Genomic DNA, 8,177 nt, shown 5'->3' with positions numbered 1-8,177 from the left:
ACCAAATCAATGATTTTTGTCCAAAAGACAGTTCTAGGGTAAAACGGAACCAGTCAAGTGGCCAATTCCCAGTTTTTCTGATCTAACTGTTCGTCCAATCTGGTTTTAAAAACATTGATATAAATACATGCAGTGCAAATAGAAGGTTTAAAAATACATTGCAAAACACTACATATATATTTATATTTGTACATTATTGCACAAGTATATATATTTGTATTTGTACTGTACAAATATGTATATACAAAATAACATAAAATACAAAGTTTTGCAGTCTATTTATTTGTATTTGTACTCCTTCCAAACTAACCTATAGCATCGATTCTCCCCGGTGTAGCCAATGAACCTTATGTGCAGCGTGAGGCTACTACCTATGATGTAAAATGGATTAGTCTTGTGCATCAAAGGTGATGAACCAAATTAGACCAATTAATTATATAGTTTATCAAAGTTGCATCTATAAATGAACCAATGGATCCAAGCCAAAAAGGCTAAATTGCTTTTCCATATCCGGCAAAACCGGTTAGCAGTTTAACGGTCCAAAGCAACGGGTCCACCATATGTCATTAACAGCAAAAATAAAATATTACAAAAATGAATAACCCACTAACATGTCAACAATCAACAAATTGACGAATTGCTGGCCAAGTAAATGATTTTTCATTTTTGTAATATTGACAAACTATAGGTTGATTGGGATCATTTTTTTTAGGTTGATCGGGACCAAAATTGTGGTATATGGATGTCATCAGTGGTGTAGGTTTGGTACATGTCTATTCAACCTGAACCCACAACAAGCTACTCGTACTCGAACCCAATTGAATGAAATGGGATACCAAACCCACCTTGCATCTTGCACCTACCTCATGACGAATATGCCCCTGTGCTCAACACAGTTTGTATTTATAAATTCGGAGTAATAATGTACCAGGCTGGTTTTTTATACGTATAGCATATGTGAAAAATATATGTTGTAATTTATATAATATAATATAAAAAAATCTATATATCTATATACTATATATAATAAAATTGGACATGTGCCATGTCAGCAGCCTTTTCCTTTTGGTATAGGTATTTATCTATTTTATTTTTTTCTGTATTTTTCTTTTTTTTTGTTTTAAAATTATAAAAAAGTAATCATTGCGGCCAATTTTGAATAGATCAATAAAATTGTACATTATTATAGAGAGAGAGAAAGAGTGAGAGAGATCTTTGGGTTTTATAAAGCCTGTTATTTTAATGCATGTTATTATTATATTTAATAAATACATTTCAGAGAGAGAATGAAAGTGAGAATAGTAATGCAACATAATAAAATAAAATATTAATAAATCAAATAATCGAAATAGGTTGAGGTTAAACAATCAAACATGAAAACAACAAAAAAGAAAAAAAATTAAAAAATTATTATTTAAAAATCCAATAAATTCCACTTAAAAATAATAACTATCAACAAACTTAGTAAATAAAATAAAATACATTTATCTTTGGTTTCCTTAAAATTTTAATTAAAACATTTCAATTCCACTTAAAAATCAAATTTAATAAGCACTAATAAAAATGTTAATTAAAAACATTTCAATTCCTTAAAATGTTTTGATAATACTATGACTTAAAAATGGGTTAGATATATTGCACATAGAACATGTGTTCTAATGTTGTATTTTGTTTTATTTATTCTTTTTTATTTTATTAGATAACTTTGTATTAATGCATTTTAATTAATTAATAATATTGTTAAAATTAATAATTTTTATGAATTGAGACCTTTGTTGTGCATAGTGCACATGCTATATAAGAGACTTATATAAAATAGAGGACCCATTAAAAATGATATAAAAATAAAAAGTTGATGAAAATTTGAATTGTAGAACCTATTTTATCACTCAGTAAAGAAGACGAGCTAAATGGGTTTGTGTTGACCCATTTTTTGAAAATTGTTTTGGTTCATGTGGAAACCCGTAATGTGTGATACACGACACAATATATTTGAACAACAACAACAACAATGATGATGATGATAATGATGATAATAATAATAATAATAATAATAATAATAATAATAATAATAATCTATATATAATTTGGTACTAATAAAAATTAGTAATTTAATTCTATTTAAAGATAATTAACATTTATAATAAACTTAAAATTAATAATAAGTAAAAAATTGTGAAAAATAATAAAACAAACCATTTTCATATATGGTAAATATTATTAGATAATATTTAGATAGCAAATTTAATATATATATGCTATATATTTTTTTTAAATAGACAAAAATTAACTAAAAATATAATTTGTAAAAAAATTATAGTTTTATAATTAACACGGGCAAGCCTGTCTATGTCCTAGGTCCATACAAATATTATTACACTTGAGGTGTGTGTGAGGCTAGGCTAGGTAACCTTAAAAACTGATAATATGCTATCAAAATTTGGCCCATGATCTTTTATTTTTTTTAGTTCATTAGGCTACACAATGGGGGTAGCCCATCCCCCATAGCTCCTTCGTTTTCAATATTAAAAATAGTTAAAAATCCAAAAATAATGTATGCATGGGTTACACTCGATTTGGTTTAGTCCAATTACAAATGTCACAGTGTGTGCAACTTGGGTGGGTTGGGTTAGGATGATGATCAATCCAAGCCTAATCTAAAGTCTTAAACCTTGAGTTTAGGCTTAAATTAATTTAATTATGACTATAGTCTAATTTTACATATTTATTAATATTTAAGTGATCTTTACAAAAAAAAATGGTAACATTTAATTATTAATAAAGTAAAATAAATAAAATAGAACATGAACAAATAATATGAAAAAAATAATTATTTTATTAACTAATTAGCAATAATTTGTTATTTTTGTTAAAACATTAATATAATTAATCCAAATGACTAAATTAGTAAATCATTTTTGTAACAAATTACTAAAATAAAAAGTTAATTATGTTAAACAACATTGCATTCCTTAGTTATAAGTTTTGGTTATTTCACTTTCCCTTGATAAATCCCATGCATCGCACAGGTCCCTGCTTTGAGTTTAAATTGTAGAATTTAAATTTCAAAATCTAAATTTGAAATTAAAATTTAAAATTTAAATTTCAAATTTCAAATTTCAAAAAAAAATAAAGAAGAAGAAAAGGGGGGGTTAACACAAAATAAGATAAAATGAATTCAATGGCCGGAGTTTGTGGAATGAGAAACTACTTCCAACCTGACCATGGATAGATCGGAACCATGTGTCTCAACAACTGGATAAGATTAATGGGATGGCCCAAAGACTTGATCAAGTCCTTGCATTTCGTCAACAAAGTGGCCCATACCCAACCTTGTCATCCTACCCATTATGTTCCATCTGTGCAAGCTCGACCCATCATGCTAGCCAGTGCCCTGTGGCGGGCCCATGTCAACCAGTCAATCCAGACCAAGTACATGCGGCCAAACAGATTTTTCCAACCCAATGCTAACCCATTCTTTCGCTCATATAACCCTTGGTGGGAAAATCAGCCCAACTTCACTTATGGGGCCCAAGCCCAAGAAACCCCCCTTCTAGATGTGTACTCTCAATGGTCTGAAGCCCAGACTCACTAGGAGTACAATGATTACCCTGGGACTCAACCGGCTCAACCATGTCAAACCTACACACAGTCCTAGCAGTACCACCCATCTAACTCCATGGACCAGCAATTTCAGAGGCCACAAGTGCAAAGTCAGTTCTAGTAGATGTATCCTAGGAACCAATCGGCCCAACCATATCAAGCTTACCCACAACCTCCTCAAACTCGTATAGTAGATGATCAATTCATGCAGCTTTAGCAGCTGATCTTAAATCAACATCAGTCCATCGATAGATTAGAGATCCAAATAGGATAGCTAGCTGAAGCCAAGGCGAGGAGAAAAGTAGGGCAACTACCGAGTCAACCGGTTGCGAACCCTAGGAATCAGCTACTGGGTTTTCCTCCACAACAAATTCAACCACCTCCTAAGAACCCCCAGTTTGAAAATGCTAAAGCAGTTACAACCTTAAGGAGTGGGAGGATTTTAGAAGACCCGTATGAGGAGAAGAAAATTGAAGAAGAAGAAGAAAAGGAACAGGAAGACCCTAAGTTGGGGGGGGGGGGAAGAAGAAGGAAAGGAAACTTTAGGAGAAGAACCTTTAGTGAACCAACTTGTGGTCCTCTTTCTAACCACACTCACAACCGAGTCGTTGCAGAAAAAGAAAGAGATCCACAACGAGGAGATCAGGGAGCTCTTCAAACAAGTCCATATTAACATCCCTCTCCTCGATGCGATTTAACATGTCCCGGCCTACGCCAAGTTTCTGAAAGAGCTATACACTCAAAAGAGGGAGCCACGATCAGCCCCACAAAAGGTGATGCTCTCCACGGATGTTAGTGCGGTCCTCCTAAACCAACTTCCTCGGAAGATGAAAGACCCAGGTGCTCCTCTCATAAGCTGTGTCATCTCTAGAATCACCTTTGATCGGGCTCTATTAGATCTTGGGGCCAGTGTAAATATGCTTCCATCCATTATCTATGAAAGGTTTAGGATCGGCGAGTTAAAACCTACCCCGATAATTCTACAACTCGCTGATTAGTCGGTCAAGACTCTTCAAGGTGTTATCGAGGACGTCATTGTCAGGATAGCGAATTGTTATTTCCCTATAGACTTTGTTGTCCTAGACATGACCCCAATTGAAGATCTGAACCATAACCCGATAATCTTAGGACGGTCGTTTCTAGCAATAGCCAATGCAAACATTAAAGGTAAATCGGGAGAAATGAGCATTTCATTTGGGGAGCAAAAAGTCCAATTGAATGCTTTTAGTGCCTTTAAGTATCCAAACCTAGGGGAAAATGAGTGCAATGTGGATATAGTGGACGATCTTTTGGATGACTTGTCTACCCCTTGGTTAGCCTAGTCTGAGCCCTGTTTGTATGAAAAAGAAAGTGAGTCTGAGAGTCTGGATGGAAGAAGTGAATGAATGTGTCTGGCTGAAGATATTAAACTTAGCGTTGGTTAGGAGGCAACCCAACGTAGTTTCTAGTGTTTCTGCTATTAGGATTTGAGTTTTTTTTTTTTTAATTTGAGACCAGGTGGCAGACCTTGAACCCCTTGGGAAAACCCTCTTAATTGTTCCCTTTAGCCCAAGTCATTTGCAACATTTTACTCATACCATTGAGGACAACGACACTTATGTTGGGGGTGAGAAAAGAGAGAGAAAAAAAATGAAATTTTGAAAAAAAAAATTGAGAAGCTAAGCCTTTAAATATGTAGAATTAAAATTTCATTGAAATTTTTAAAATTTCTTTCCATTAAAAGAGATTTCCAAACAGAAAAAGTTGAGGAAACTGATAAAAAAATATTGAATTTTGTAGAAATTGGTAGCAATTGATAGGAGTAAAAATTGGTCTTATTTGAATATTGTCGAAACCGTTTAGAAATTGAAAAATATTGCCAAGTTTGCCCCTACCAAGATGAGAAGAGAAAGATGGAGAAATTAGACAAAAAATCTTCAAATTGTTAGAAATAGTGGACTGCCCCGAATAATGTTGCAAAAAAAAAAAGAATAAAAGGTCTATGGACACCATAAACTTAGTAACTGAGTCTCTTCACCTAAGTCAAGTGTCGAGATTCGCGTCAAATGGAAAAGGAAATGCCAAAGACACTTACCTAACACTTATTAATCGGGTCTCTTCACCTAAGGCAAGTGTCGAGATTCACGTAAAACGATGGAAGGTAACAATAAAAATAAGTGTGCATATCAAGTTCAGGGGTAGAAATCCACTATAAAAAATGATAAGAAAAATACCCACCTGATTTCAAAAATCAATCTCAGCTTATCAAGACAGTCAGCAAATGGAAGGGTAAATAAGATTTTTAAGCCAAGTTTCTGTGATATTCAACCCCTAAAGCCCAATACCGATCTATACAAAGTTTGAGAATTCTGAAATCAGGATACTTGGTTAATTTTGTGAGGGATGATCCTGCAATGGTTAAGTTGGGGTCTGTGATAACTCTGTATTTTGATGCCTTAAGGGCATCATTTCAAGGGTATTTTCGGCCTTAGAATAGTCAAAGTGTGCCTTTTTCCAGTTAAATTCAATATTGTGACATCTGAGGGTCTTTGTGCAACTTCTGTGGAAAACCGGGGAAGTTACATGGCTGAAATGCAGTTTTTGGAAGCTGGTGTGAAGTCCAGCTGAGAGAGGGGGTGTTTTTATGAAAAACTGAGAACAGGAGGGTGCCTCCTATCTGCTAAACCCAGAATGGCGCCCCTCCTACTGTATTAGCATGCTCCCCTCTCATTAGCAAACCTAGGGCGCCTTCTAGCTCATTCTTTTCATCCTTAGCAAACCCTAGCTGCTCAATCTCCACCTTCCATCCCTTCTAATCTCCACCATTCATTTTAGGGCACTCTCTTTTTAGCTTTTCAACCCTAGGATGCCACCTAATTTCTAATCCTCACCACTCAACCCCTAGTCATTAAATCCCAGCCCTCCATTCCATTTTCTATCTCAGCCATCCACTCTAGGGCGCCACCCACTCCTTTTAATCTCCACCTTTCAACCTTAGGCACCTTAATCTCCACCCTCCATTTCTGGGCGCCCAAATCTCAGCCCTACATAATATTGGGCGCCCTCTCCTTCTCTTCTCAACCTTAGGATCAACCCAGAACCATCCTACCCCTTCATTAGAAACCTTAGGGCGCCCATATCTTTTCTAAAACCCAGTTTCCGCCCCCTCTTTCTCTCTAATCCCAGTTGTGTCCATCCTTCTCTATAAAAAGGACCTAAGGGCTCTTGAGAAGGGGTTGAATTCTACCCAAGTAAGACAAAAGGCTGATCTTGAGAAGTTCAAGGGTAGAGGAAGAGGAAAACGCCCAGGCAAGAGGAGGGATTCCTGCTTACAGTTCGCCTAGCCACTACTGCCACCTCTGGATTTGGATCCCAACCAGTTTACTTTTGTTTTAGATTTAATTTCCGTTCTTTAATTTCCAATTCTTATTTTTCCTTTCTGTAATTTACTTTTATCTAGTTTAATTTTTGTTTTTTTTTTGCAGATCTGGGATTCGGCCAAGTAAGACAAAAGGTTGTAGACAAAACATAATAACGATAGCCTTTTATAGACAAAACTAGGGCAAGTCCCTACTCATGAGAGTAAATCAATTCCAAAGGTTGTGAAACAATACTAAAAGAAACAAATAAATTTAAACGATGGGCTTTGCCTAGAGGTGTAAATCAGATCGTGCCGCCTATGGCCCGCATGAACTTGGACCAGCTCGACACGGCCCGACGCGATGGTTCACGGGCTGTGATAGGCCCGACACGATCATGCGGGCCATGTTGGGCCTGGGGTTTTAGGTCCACGAGCCGGCACAGAACGGCACGACCGAGTGGGCCATTCCACCCCGTGGCACGACCCATATATATTATTTATGTATTTTATATATATTTATATAATATTATATAAATTATAATTATATAATAATATATAGTATATAATATATTAATAAAAAAAATCATTTTTAAGGTTATTATACTAATTTATTTAAGAATTGTATATATAAGAAATTGTATACACAAAATTCATATAAAATTAAAATTTTAATTTTTTGTCAATTTTTTTAAATAGATAGCTTTGGCTCGATGCACGACCCGACCTGGCCCAAGGCTCGACCTACGAGCCAGCCCAGCCCGCGGCACGGCACGGGCCTAGGCCGTGGGCCGTGCCGGGCCAACCCCCAAATTTTTCACTAGGGAGGGTGGCACGGCTCGTAACGGCCCACAGGCCAGCACGGCATGACCCGCACTTTGCGCGGGCTGCCTATGGTCCATGTCGTGCCTGCCCGACATGGCTCACTTTACACCTCTGGCTTTGCCTAATTAACAAGCCTCACAAAAAAAATTATCACTAACAGTTCCAGAATAAGGCAAACTAAATTTAGAGATAACTAATTTAACAATTTTTAGAGAAGAATGTCCAAGTCGATGATGCCAATTTTGAAGAGAAGCTCTTTCTCCAACAAAAACTTTAGCTGAATTCCTTCTGTCACTTTTAGTGTCTGGAAACTAATAGAGTACATCTCTATTGGGTCCTCTGATTAAAGCTCTCCCCGTATGATCATTCAATAAAAAGAAATCCGGTTGAAATTCAAACACCAAATCATTAT

This window comes from Nelumbo nucifera, chromosome 6 (genome assembly GCF_055504915.1).
Source record: "Nelumbo nucifera cultivar China Antique chromosome 6, China Antique-T2T, whole genome shotgun sequence".
Taxonomy (NCBI): Eukaryota; Viridiplantae; Streptophyta; class Magnoliopsida; order Proteales; family Nelumbonaceae; genus Nelumbo; species Nelumbo nucifera.
Note: the sequence above shows the minus strand (reverse complement) of the source record.